This window comes from Pteropus vampyrus, unplaced genomic scaffold, assembly GCF_000151845.1.
Source record: "Pteropus vampyrus isolate Shadow unplaced genomic scaffold, Pvam_2.0 Scaffold46, whole genome shotgun sequence".
Classification (NCBI taxonomy): domain Eukaryota; kingdom Metazoa; phylum Chordata; class Mammalia; order Chiroptera; family Pteropodidae; genus Pteropus; species Pteropus vampyrus.
Window position 1 is genome coordinate 462,661 of NW_011888827.1, and position 12,552 is coordinate 475,212.

Below are 12,552 nucleotides of genomic sequence, written 5' to 3' on the forward strand. Positions count from 1 at the left end.
CTGTGGATTCCCTGGGGACCAGGTACCCTTCTCAGCCTCTCCATCCTCTCGCCAGACCCTGTGGGAAGGTCTTTGATCCCACACATGGGCAGTGGGAACATGCGATTAGTAAAACATCTGGCAGACTTGAATAGCTGTGGATCGGGATCCAACCACCAATTCTGGAAACAAGAAGTCGATCTGCTAGCTGGTACTGAGATTCCTGGGGAATCACGTGGCTTGGTAATGGTCTAAATAAATAGGACTGCAGCCTTACATAGTATAGGAGAAAGACAATGGTACAGCGGGACCGAATTGGGTTTGTTTTTGTCTTGCAGCTGGGTGATGCTGCACAAGTCCTGGATTCTATCTGGACCTTCATTTCCTTAACTGTACGACTGGTTATCACCAACCTCGTGGGCTTCCCATGAGGGCTGCCTGGAGGAGCTCAGCTCAGCTCTGGCAGACAGTACTCAATAAATAGTCGTCCTAAGAATTTGTTTTCGTACATTTGCGAATTTTAAAAATAGATTCATAAGGTGCAACCAGCACCACCATCTAATTCAGGAACATTTCATCACTCCGAAAAGAAGCCCTGTACTAATTAGCAATCACTCCACATTTCCCCCTCCCCCAGCCCTGGCAACCACCCGTCTGCTTCCTGTCTGTGGATTTGCCTGTTCTAGCCATTTCACGTAAATGGGATCACACAATGTGTGGCCTTTGGGGTCTGGCTTCTTTCACTTAGCATCGTTTTAGAGGTTTATTCGTGTCGTACCATGTACCAGTACTTCAGTCCTTTTTTACTGATAAATTATATTTCATCATGTGGATATAGGCACATTTTATCTTTTCCTCATCGATGGACATTTGGGTTGTGTCCACTTCTTGTCCATTAGGAACAGTGCTGCTAAGAACATTCGTGTACCAGTTTCTGTGTGGTCGTCTGTTTTCATTCCTCTTGGATGTATATCTAGCAGTGGAATTGCTGGGTCATGTGGTAACTCTGTGTTTAACCTTTTGGGAAGCTGCCAGACTGTTCCCAAAGAAGCTGCCCTATTTTTCACTCCCCGTAGCAGTGTAAGAGGCTTCCGGTTTCTCCACGTCCTCGCCGATGCTTGTTACATGTCCATATTTTTGCATTACAGCCGTTCTAGTGGGTGCGAAATGTCTTTCTAAGAATTTAATAGCTGTGATGCCATTCAGATCATGGATCAAAGATACTTAATACCTTACTGGGTTTTCTAGAATAAGATCCTTAACAATTAACTGGCCTGGCTTTTGCACTTTTAAAATGGCCCAGATAGCTAAGAGGCCTCAGTGGAGTCTCATCGAGTGCAGGGGCCGTAAAATGGATCAGTTCCATCTCTTTCCTCTTGGCCGAGAGAAGAAGAAAGCACTGCCACATGAGGCAGGGGGCTAGAGATTCTTTCTGGCTGGAATCCTTGAGTGCCCACGTCCCCAGCTTTATACCAAATGAAGTCTAGTGAGCATGACCAATCCACCGGACCGATGGATGCACCATTACTTATGTACGCGCACCGGAGTCCTGCTTATCCAGACTGTGTTTTGATGTTATTTATTTTTTGATGTTTCTAAAGATGAATGTTTATCTTCTCTCACGTTTTATCCCCAGGAAGCTTTGAGATGACTTGGCTGGCGGGGACTGCAGAAGCCTTCCAGTCTTAAGTGACATTCTGGAATAGGGCCCGTTTGGTGTCCTCTTTTCCTGAGAGTTTTCGGGGGTTTCGATGGGCTCCTCAAAATTACCTCCAGGTCCTGTCTCAGAGGTCACAGGAGGTGCCGTAGAGGACAGCAGATATGAGACGATCAGTGCTGGCCCTGCCATCCTCTCTGATCCTTCGAAATAAAAGGCGGTGGCTGTCTTCTCATTCGCAAAGCTGATTCCTAGAGCAGGTAGCAGTTCAGTAACAGGATTAGGCTTACAGTACGTATGCAGGTAAGTGATTTTTTTCTCCTGTGGCTCAGCACACTGTCTCCTTTGAAGCTGTATCTTTTTAGTCTCTTTCTCCTAACTCCTTAGCCGAAGGCACTTAACTAGGCCTTGGCTGTGTCCCAAGTCAAAAGACTCAGCACGATGTACTTGGAAAGAGGCAGAGAACCTTTACGGATTTGTAAATTAAGAATAAGCGAGGAAATGTTTTCCTGGTGTGTAAATGGAGTGACAAACGATTGCTATCTCAAACGACTGTTGGATTAAATGAGATTTTACCTGGAAAGCCCTGGATGCAATGGCTGCTGCACAGCACTCAAATATTAGCTGTTGTTTTCTCTATCTATCTATCTATCTATCTATCTATCTATCTATCATCTATGTGTCAATATAGATATAGACATACGCATAGATGTAGATATAGAGACATATATAAAGAAAAATATGGGTGTGTGTGTATCTTTAAAATTCTCATTACTGAAGAAATTTATTTGTGAAGTTGCTAGTCGGTTGTGAAATCCTTCAGGGGCATGAAACAAATTTTGTTTTAAACAAAAACTTAATAAATTTTAAGTCAGTGAAAATGACGATCGAAATGTCTAAAAATGATATGTTTATGACATTCAACCTGTTATGTTCTCCCTTTTAAACAAAGCTTGGCTCTCTGGTCACTGCCAGGCAATGCCTTAAATTAGCTTTTCCACACCTTGAGGCTGGTACCGACCAGCTGGTGAGTGGTTGATGTGCCACGGTCAGAAGTGCAGACCAGGACCAAAGCAGAAGCTCAGGAGGGTGTTTGTTCGCAGACGAAGCTCCTCTCTGGCTCTGCATGTGACGTTTTTCCAAGCAAATCAAAATGGGTACCGTGACCAAAAGGGATATCACAGGGAAAACTTAAGGAGGCCTGATGCGGTGTTTTCAAGGCTTCCGGTTGCAGATGGTTCGGGGGCCGAAATTGTTCACAGTTTTGGAAACGGTGAAATTAGCCCAAGTTACCCAACAAGGTGGACAGAAGTTGAAGTGAGCTCTGTCCCCTCCATGGGGAAGGTCGTGAGGGGTTCTGGTGAGTCCAGGCGCATCTCATCCCTGCCATGCGTACTGCAGAGGTTCAGATGGGAGGACACAGCTGGAGAGTTTACGTGGTCTGCCAGCTGCCCTTCCGCGTTGTTCTGTGACCTGACTTGATGCCCTTTCTGGAAAAAGGCTGAGTGCATCTTTGCATACACTCACACAGCGGGAGAGGAAACCAGAAACCTGGATTCCTTCCTGACATCGTCTTTATTCCCCATGAGACTAGCCCTTTGGTTGCTTTGTACTGGATTTATATTTAACCAAAATGCAGAAGGTCCTGGTTCATTGCTGGCCATCACCCAGTAGCAGCCAGAGCTATGAACGAAAAAGGCAAAGTCAGAATTTTTAAACCACAAAAAGCGCAGCGATAGGGCTGGGCCTGGGGGTGTGGTCAGTGAGAGAGCTTGTCCTGCATTTGCGTACTTAGATCAGGGATGGACAAACGGCCCGCAGACAAAATCTGGCCCGCTGCCTGCTTTTGTGCCGCCTGCGAGCTGAGAAAGGTTTTGACGTTTTTAAACAGTTGAGAGAAACTCAGAAAGATATATCTTGGGACGTGAAAATTACATCAAACTCAAATTTCCGTGCCCATAAATGTAGTTGTATTAGAACACAGCACGTTCCTTCATTATGCACCGCGTACGTGTTATGTATTGTGTACAGGGCTACAGTGGCAGAGTTAAGAAGTTGCGACAGACCACGTGGCTCAAAAAACCCGCACGTGTTTACTCTCTGCTGCCCTTTGCGGAAATGTTTGCCGACCCCTGGTTTAGATAATGATAGACCAGTCGGACGCCGGGCTTGTTATGCAGGTGGCTTGTGGGCAAGGACAGTAGCAGATAACGAGGTCCTGAAATCGGGTGATGCTTTCAAGAATGGGGTCCTCTTGAAAGAGAGGCCTGGAGGTGGGGATGAAAGTCATAAAAAATAATACCCTTTGGCCAAGCGGGATGTTTTAAGATCCTTTGGAGCCAGTGGCCAACGCGATGTGTCTAAACGGGCCTCGCTGGCACCGTTTCTCCCCTGCAGCGCCATGTAGCAACATGCTCAGTGCTCTTCCAAACAAGGTTGCCACAGAGATCCACAAACCAAAGGCTAAGTAAACACTGTGGTTCTTCCAGAAGGAGGGAAGGTGAGAGGTTGACATTCGGGTTTGAATGATGCTTGTTTGGCAGGAAGTAAATCCGATCTCTTCCAGCTAAGGAGCACCTTTGTACTGTCACACCGTATTTCTCGGCAGGGCTGGGACAGTTCAGGGGCAGGGTGGCCCTCTTCACAATCTGATTGGCTGGTTTTTATTTTCCATCGCTCCGGTGACCTTGCATGCAGGAAGATTTTCATGGAAGAGATGGTAGGCACACATCCTTGTCCAAACCCTTCTCGGAACACAAAGGCAATCCCAGGACAGCTCTTGTTGGAGCTGCCTTAGTTCACCTGGACACATAACCCGGTGTGACTTCTATTTGCTTCCCAATAACTGGAGTTAAAATCATCTCTAGAGGTCAGATTGCTGAAGGCTTGAAATGACAGAGCCACTTGCTCCAAAAAATCAGCATACAACTCCCCCATGTAAATGGATCCGGACAAAAAAAATCTACATATGCAATAAATGTGTACAGGTAATAGAGAAGGATAATCAAAATGCTTGGATCTGGTTTCAACTTTTCCCTTGTCTTCTAAAGGAGCTATAAAGCAAATCAAGCACTAAGCCCTTATTTTTCTGACCTGAAAGCAGGTGAGTTTAGTCAAGTGCAGAAGATGCGAGGTGAAGGGGACCCCTGGGAAAGAAACCTGGGCGTGCGTAGGTGCTTTGGGGAAGCTGAGCTTCTGGCAGATCCCCAGGGTGAAAGCCTAGACTCTCTTTCAAAGACCAGGGCGGATGCGAGAGAGAAGGCAAGGATGTAAGTGGTGTCCCTTGAAAGGTACACATTGTCGGCCTGGCCTGATTTACATGGCACCTGTAGACCCATGGAGAACCTGAGCAGGGGCCCTGGGCAGCGGCCGGGCAGGTATTTGTGGTTGCACGTGTGTGTGTGTCTGTGCACGTGCGCACACACACCATTGTCGACTAGGCTTTCACAGCTTTTCAGAACAATAAGAATGTTCAGAATTCCTCGAGCGGTCCCACGACCGAGTGCATCTTATAAGGAGAGTTTGATCAGCTTCACATCTACAGAGGAACACACCAGCTATTAAAAAAGGAGGGGGCCGGGCATGGATAGTTCCAGAATTTCTTCATAGAGCGGGTCGGGGGTCTGCAGTTGGCATGGAAGGGGGTTTGGGAGTTGAGGACTTGACTTCGAGCTGCTTTTGCATTGCGAGCGCACTGCTTCTCTGTCAAACGTAATTATTGCTGCTGTTGCAATTGAGGGGCTGGAGACTGGACAGGGAGCATCAAAAACTCCCCAAGCCTCCCCACCCTGGCTCGCCACTACCAAGAGGTCTAATTAGCCTGAGCAATTTCATTTCTAAGCCGTTCTCCCCAACTGTTCACCAGACTGAGGTTCTAACCATTCCTGCCCACCCCTACTCCCCACCCTCAAAGGTAGGAAGGAACATGCAGTAGCCTTTTCCCTCCCTTCAGAAGCCGTGCCTTACTTGAGCTGCCTGCAGCCTTGGCTGCTGGATGGAAACCCACCTGACGAGCGCAGAGCACCTTCAGCCTGCAAAGCCGAAACACCATCAGAGTTTGTGTAAAGAGAGGCTCCGGCTGAGTGTTTAACTTAGTTCCCACGAGGCAGGTTTTTCGACACTTGCCAGAGCCCAGGGTCACCGTGCATTCTAGAAATGTGTGGCCACACCCTGTCTCCAGGGAAAGAATGGCTATTTGGGTAGAGTTGGCATTGAGTGAAGGGAAAGGGGGATGGTACCTTCAGAAATGTCTCTTTAAGCCTGTCTCAAAGCAAGTTCGTGAAGTCGCTTTGTCAGGGGGTGACCTCTGGGACAATATCTAGGCTCATTCTACCGCTCTCCACCAAACCGGCCCGTCCTGGGTTAAGCACTGTGGGTCCAGCTGCACTAGGGATGGGAGGGTGTCATAGTTATCATTCACTGTGGAAATCGTCCTATAGGGTCTTATATGAGTGTCCTATTGCTGCTGTAAGGAATTACCCCAAACCTGCTGACTTAACAGAAACGTATTCTGTCACCATTCCAAAGGCCAGAGTCCCCAGTCGAGGTGTCAGCAGGGCTGTGCTCCTCCTAAAGCTTCCAGGGCAGAATGTGCCTTTGCATCTTGCAGCTTCTCGTGGCTCCAGGTGATCCCTGCCTCGTGGCTGCGTCGCTCTAATCCCTGTCCTCTGTCCTCACATGGCCTCGCCTTCCTGTGCGTCTCTTCTCCTCTCTGGTAGGACACTTGTCATTGGATTTAGGGACCAGCCACATGACCCAAGATGATCTCATCCCGAGATCCTTAATGACATCTGCCAAAACCCTTTTCCTAAAAAAGTTCACATTCACAGGGTCCAGGGGTTACGACATCAGCATATTGGTTTTTTTAGGGGGTGGGGTGAGGGGGGTGGATACTATTCAACCTGTTATTTAAGTGGAGAGTGAGCTGTTTGAGACTTGGTGGCCTTCTCAAATAATCTTACAATCAGGTCGGCAGAAAACAAGTCCTGTATTCACGAAATCATTTGCTGGCGGTTTCCATTTTACCTAAGGGTCGTCTGGTGCTCCCTGTACCGGCTACACAGGACCAGAGAGACCCATTTCCTACCCGGCCCTGTAGAGAAGGGAACTCAGCTGGGGTTGGGTCTTCCAGGCTCTTCTCTCATTTCCTCTTCACGATGCTCTCCTGAGACAGCTGCAGGCAGGTCGAGCCGCACATTCTCACGGGGGAGAGCTGGGGTCCAGACCCCAGCTGGCCCGACTCCAGATCTGAGAACGTTCCTCAGTTCCTGCACTTCCGGCAACGGCCCCACGGTCAGGCCCTCCCTGCTGGCTGAGCTTTGGGTGAGGTGCTAACCCACGCTTGAGTTTCTTGACCTGGAGGAGACAACAGGCTGAGGAAGGCGAGTGACCCAGGTCCAAGGAAGCCTTGAGGGTCATTCTGTGGTGGACGGCAGCAATAGAAATAGGTGGGGAACAGTAAGAAAATCTGTCCCCAGAAGGTAAGTTTTAAAGGAAGAAATGGTTACCGGTTCTGACTGGGCTGGACCTCAGCCAGGTCTCTGGGGAATGGGAACAGGATCCTTTGTGGCCTTCCGAAGGTGGAAGAGATTTTGGGGGGAGGGTGTTAGGCATGGAAACTGAGGGGTGAGGATGACACGATGCACCCCAGATGGTGGCCGGCCTCAGTGAGGTTGCTCTTTCTCCCTCCTCTTGTGAGTTTGTGCTTGTCTTCGCTCAGGCTGCCATAACGAAATACCGCAGACTGGGTGGCTTAAACATCAGAAATTTCTTTCTCATAGTTCTGGAGGCTAGAAGTCCAAGATCAAGGTTCTGGCTGATTTGGTTTCTGGTAAGAGTTCTCTTCCTGGCTTGTAGACGGCTGCCTTCTCACTATGTCCTCACGTGGCCTTTCCTCCGTGCCTGTGCAGAGGGAGAGAGAGAGCAAGAGCGAGAGCGAGAGAGCGAGAGCGAGAGCGAGAGCGAGAGCGAGAGCGAGAGCGAGAGAGAGAGAGAGAGAGAGAGAGAGAGACAGACAGACAGACAGACAGAGAGAGACAGAGAGAGAGAGGCAGATGGGCAGACAAAGAGACAGCTTTTTCTCTTCTTGTAAGGCCACCAGTCCTAGGGGATTAAGTCCTTACTCTTAGGACTTTATTTACCTTTAACTACCTCCCTAAGGGCCCTATCTCCAAATACAGTCCCGTTAGGGAATAGGGCTTCAACAGATGCGTTTGAGGGGGACACGACTAAGTCCATAGCAGCCCTTTCCCTCCTTTATCCTCTTTCTCCTGGTCTCACGTCCAGCCCTCAGGCATTGTCCAGGAGGACACAGGCCTGGGGTTCTCCACAGACCACAGCCAGGGCTGGTAGGCACTCAACCTCGTCTCTCCAGACCAGTGGGGTAGCTTCTGAGCAGCCATCGACTTCAAAGCCAGGCCTGGCATCTCCACCCGCCATCACTGTAGGGACTGCAGGGAGCCCCTCGGCCTTCGAGGGGGGCTGAGAATGGTTCACAGCAGGGCAGGCAGCCCAGCCCAGGGGAACCCAGAAGCCAGACTTCAAACCCAGCTCAGCCCCTACCAGCCAGATGGCCCTGAGCAGGTCACTAGTCCCTCTGAGCCCTAAGTTTCTCGTCTGTAAATATGGGCCCCTCCTCTCTGACGCAGCTGTCATCAGGTACCTTTGGGAGAACTTGGGCAGAGGTGAAACACGGTACAGGTGTAAAGGGGGCTGCGAGAGTGTGTGAATAAGAGACCGCTGGGGTGGAGCTACGAAGAAGGCGCCTCTGCCCGGACTCAGGCTCACGACTGAGCTTTGGGCACCAGAGAGCCGAGTCTCGGGGGCCGGTCTGTGCCCACGTCATGGGCAGGGCTCTGTGCCACAGACACGGGGCCATACTGGGCTGCTCAAGGCACACGGTTCTGGAGAACAGGAAGCCCGGTTCTCTCGGGGTACAGGGATAAAGCACGCTTGCAGTCAGGACGCCCCAGGGCTGAGGGCGGCCTGGCAGGCCTGGCCCCTGCCGACGTCGCTTGGACACAGACAACGCTGTTCTTTTCCCACATCGGGGGTTCGAAAGAAAATACCGTCCAAGAGAAAGGCGAAAACCCCATTTTCTTTCCAGGTAATGAACCTGCTCTGTTTTTACACTGAGTGCCATGGAAGGAGGTGGCCGCTTGGGTGGGGAAAGTCCTTCAGGAAGATGGAGAGTGGGTTCAGGACTGGGTGGGCCGTGTCCGGGCCTCGGGCAGGGCTCCCCTCGCTCTCCCTATGTGGCCGTGGCGGGCTGGAGAAGGGGCGGACTGTGAGGAGAGGCCGCTCATGGTCCACTTGTCACCGGGACTCCACTCTTCCTGCAGTATTTGGGTTTTTAGTGCCCAGGAATGGGCTGCCCTGCCTCACACACCAGCCTCGGTTTCTCTCGGCCTTCTCCTTGGTGTGTGATCTTGGGTGAGACACCAAACACCCCTGAGCCTCCGTTTCCTTATCTTCGAAATGCAGACAAATGGACGAGGCCGCTGCCATACAGGCCTGGCAGCGACGGCAGGGCTGAGTCTGAACACCGACGCCAACCCCGGCGGGGGACAGGCCACCCTGTCACTGAAGCGTCAGTGACCTTCAGCTTATCAGTTCTCTTTCCTTCCCGAGATGAGGGAGGTTTGTCACAAGAAACCACCTGACACCTGCGAGGCTTCTCCTCCCTGAATTCCCCGTCGGCTCAAGGCTGCCTCTGCCTTCCAGAAAATGCGTCTTTCATGTTGTACGGTTTCTGTCAGCCGAGGGCGTAGAATTCTAGGCTGTAGGGAAGTGAGCAGTTGCAGTTCACCTTGTCCTACTCCGTCTCTTCACAGAAGGGGAAATCGAGGCCCACAGAAGGTGAGGGGGCGGGCATCGGGCACAGTGACACACGGAGGAATTTCCAGTATCACGACAGTTCACGATAAGTGAGTCCTCTTCTCTCGACATGTTGAAACTCTGCCTTGACAAGGCCGAGACCCACAGAGCCCAGATCTCGGTGGGCGCCAGTGAGCTTGGGCCGTGTTTGGTCCAAGTTGTGTTGAAGATTTTTGGAACTGGTTCTCAACGTTAACATTCGGAAGATTTCACACACACGTGCAGATTTCAAGCTTCTCTTAGAAATGTTGATAAAATTGGCATCGCACAGCCACAGGCAGTAGCTGGAGAGGATTAGCATTTGTTCCCTTTAGACCGGGCATGTGAGTCCTCACGTGGCCGGCCTCGCTCCCTGATGCGCCTGCTGAGGCTCAGTGGGAGCCTGAGCCTGTGACGCCCCAGTAGAACTTGCTGGTCCGGGATGGCGTATTCCCTCCAGTTCTCAGACCACACCTGTCTGGACAACAGGTGGTTCCTGTTTTTCTGCCTCTCCGTTCTCTCAACCAGTTAACCTGGCGTCAGGTAAAAGCGAAGGCAGTAAGACATCCCATTCCATAATGGAGTTGTTTTCCATTGGAAAACCACAAACTTTCCAGAAGAAACTCTTGCTTTCTTTCTCAGTTGACCTAGTTGCAAAGGAAAGTCTTATTTTCTTAAAAAGCCAAGATCTTGCTGCTGTGGTGTGTGGACGGGCGGTCAGCATTTCCATTAGGAAGACTTTCCTGGGCTTTCAGACCCGGCCATAAAGATGTGTTTTGGACCCAAATTGCTCCCTCCCCACCCCAGTGGAACCTGGGAATCTTTATTTCAAGGACTCTTTCAAAAGATCTTTCGCTCTTGAAGTGCAAATATGTGTGGTTTGTGGCTCTCCAGACTGCTTTTGGGGGTTTAGATTTTGCCGCATGACGCTTTCTAACCTTTAATTTTAAAGCCATCGTCTCCTACATTTATTTCCATGGTTAAAACTGGTATTTTCTCTTTTTATTATGAGGAGAGGGTTGCATGAAAGGGGACTTTGTCTCTCCCATTTGGGGAACACGCTGACATGGGGCCTTGGCAGGACCCTAGAGCTGCTGTCTCTTAAGTGTGTTAATTTATGTTAACCGACAACATGAGTGGACGTGGTTCCGTTAGGAATGAAGAGGGGGTCGCATCCCTCCGATCCTGGCCTGGCCTTCACAGGTGTTTGTGATTTGGCTTGGTTCTCTCGGTTGTTTTAATTACCAGGAAATAGAGCTCCAGGCTCGATAGGATTGTTCTCACGGAAAATTTTGAAAACCCACTCTGTATCACCTATTCACTTTCTTTTTTCAAGAATTAGTTGATATTTTAAGTATGAAGAGGTAGCCTACAGAAAATGCAAACTTCACTCACCCGGTATGTATCCGTTCACTTGATTCATGCCAACCTCCGAGCCGGCTCCACGTCCTGTGTTCCCTGACATGGACAACGCCATCCACCCAGGTTCCCAAGCTGGGGACTCTACATGTGGCCTTGAGTTCTCCCTCTTCTCTTCTACAGCATCTGGTTAACCACGTCTTGTACATCGTCTTGATGAAAAGGCCCCGATTCTGTCCCCCACTTCCCCATCGCCATGGCCATGGCCGTTGCCTGTGTCCCTAACCATCTCCTGCCTGGGCGCAGCCTTCCGACTGGCCTGGCTGCACCAGTGCCTCCCCAGCCAGGCCACCCTCCACTCTGCTACCAGTTTGAGTCCCAAAAAAGGTCACATCTCATCCCATTCCATTCTCTTCCTTAAACACTTTCGTTGGCTCCTGCTGTCTCAGGACAAAGTCCAAAGTCTGCCGTGTGATGGGTGACGTGTGACGTATTACCCAACTTTCTAGGACTGTGTACACCACTTCTGTCTTGGGAACTTTATGTTACTGTCACTCTGAACCCATCATTCCATAGACAGCCAGGCCCTTTCCTGTGGCAAACTTGTTCAAAGGCCAGGTCAAATGTCACATTCCTTGGAAAGCTTTCTTGGTCTCTTCCAGGTGGAGTTAGTACTTTATTCAAGGCTCAGGGAGGATATTGCCTAATGTATCGTGGTTTATCTGTCTCCCGGTCTTATCTTCCGCTAGACCATGAACGCTTTGAAGTTAAGCTTCTGCATCTTTACTGATCTCAAAATCTCGGTCACCTAATACAGTATCCGACCCAGACCTGTAGGCGATGCTCCCTCGATGTCTTGTAAATTGAATAATCATAGCTAATATTTATAAAGGGCTTGGCATGCACGAGGTACCATTTCAAGTGCGTTACACATTTTAATTTCCCCCCAACGACCTTTAAGGTATAAGCACGTCTTAGGGTTCCATTTGCTGATGAGAAGACTGTGGCACGAAGAGCTCATGTGCGTTACCCAAGGTCGCACCGCCTGGGTTGAATTCAGGCCACCTGTTGGCTGGCTGATTCTTGACGGTATTCTGTTTTCCAGTAAATGCGTCCCAGTTCAGTGCCCTGATGAACCTCTGTATAGATCCGAGGTGAAGGCCATAGCAGCAACTGAAACCCGGGATCCATTTCTGGCCCTAAGATTTTCATCTCAGGCTGTGGACCGAAGGCTTGATCTCTGTGCTCTTCCTCTCCTCAGCTGCTGGCCCTGGGTGAGTCCCAGGTAGCTTGGGTGATCAGGGTGATAAATTGCTGGCCTGCCTTTGGGAGCAAACCATCTAAAACCTGAAATCCCGTTCTGAACAAACACCTCCTGGGAAGTGTGGGACGCCAGAACTAAAGCAGGGACACACTGACCCCTTCATCATCATCTTCATCATCACCCTCATTACTTGGGAGTCTCTCTGAGGTCAGAAAATAGGCTTTGTGCGAGTCTGCAAGCCCAGGTGAGAATGGTAGTTTCCTGTACGTTCGTCCAGGGCGCGGGTTTATACATGAATGACCCAGTGTGACTATACCATGTGGCTGAAGTTTCCCTAGGAGCAGCCGTCAGAAGACCCGAGGTGACCACTTCCTTCCTGGAGGGATCTGGATGGGATTCATCATCTGTCTGGAATGTTTAGGTACAGTCTCTTCCAGAG